The sequence below is a fragment of the Hyperoodon ampullatus genome (genome assembly GCF_949752795.1).
Source record: "Hyperoodon ampullatus genome assembly, chromosome: 5".
Lineage (NCBI taxonomy): Eukaryota > Metazoa > Chordata > Mammalia > Artiodactyla > Ziphiidae > Hyperoodon > Hyperoodon ampullatus.
The window spans coordinates 27,324,580-27,326,047 of NC_136918.1; positions in this window are offsets into that span (position 1 = coordinate 27,324,580).

Sequence of the window (1,468 nt, forward strand, 5' to 3'; positions counted from 1 at the left end):
AGACAATTCTTCAGTGAACCAGATGCTAGGATAACATCAACACCACACAAATCATTTTTAAGAATGTAGTAAAGGAAATATAAAAGCAGATTGTGGGTTATACAGTACCATTTATATATGTTCACTGTTTCATGCCAAAAAAGAGAAAAACCAGTACCTGCTTTTTATACCACTTTATTCCAACCTGAGCACCTCAATATAAAACTAAACACTGGTGAACTGTTTTCCTTACTAATTTTGAATTGCTGTAAATGTACAAGTTCTGCTAGCAGTTCAACATTTAAATAGATTAAATCATCTCTGACACATGGTAGATTTCATATAATGAAAATACCTAAAACAATTAGTGCAATATACTGAACTGATCAAAATAAAATGAACTTTGGAAAACAAGGCTGCAAGATTGTTACTAACATATCCAATACTTATGTTACAAATTACTGGTACATTGTTTATTATGGTTCTAGCCAGGTAGGAACAATTCAAGCCCCTTTCTTTCAAAGGGGGAGAGAAGGAAAATATTAGCTGTTTAGTAACTGTACATTTTGTATACTTTTAAGCAACTCTTAAATATTACAGAAAAGTAATAAACATATATGGAGACTACAATGCAGTACCCTATTTACAGTACAGCTGAAGATTGAATTTGAAATAATCAAGTTTGAATGTACATAATTGTTAGTGCACTGACTACTTCTATGTCCAAAGGGCACAAAAGCCCCTCCCTACTCCCAAACAACAAAAGCTATGTAATGGCCAGCAGTGATTAAACAGAAATCACAGACACCTGGTTTGTTTCATTTTTGTTGAAGAACTTACATGTTTGAAGGGAACACTATTCTTTAAGATGCATTTTATCAGTTTTCATATTCCTAAAATAAGACAGGGTTACGTATGATTTTTTTTTTTACCCCATTTAAAAAATAACAGGACTAGCTATAATTTAGATGCCACTGATATTCATTTTTTCCCCCTGAAGATGTGGGAATGTTTCCTTGTGGCTAATTTGTTAAAATGTGGAATGTGTACTTTAAATAAGGATACTAAGAGAAATTACAGGTGGCCTGAATATCAGAGCTAAGCATAAATATCTTTAGAACCTCCTTCCAAAGAAAGAATTTTTTCTGAAAAGCCCAAATGAGTAAGTTCCAAATCTTTTTCACAGAACTGGCTGGTTAACTGTGGGTTCAGAGTCATCTGTTTATATCCCTGGTGAAGAGAAATGAGTCCCACTAACATTCCAAGGAAATAAGTGTACACACAGCTCTCATTTTCCCCTTTCACTGCTGAAACATTAGTCAGAGGGTCACATGCATGTTATTAAAAATTAAGTTCAAAACACTTAAAATAATTCTGTATTAGAAACTTGACTATCGTAAGTCTCTTCTTTTTGGAAGTCATACTGGGCTGGTTAAATGCTCCAATTCCACTGTTATTAACAATTAGGAAGCAGAAGAACATTCCAGTT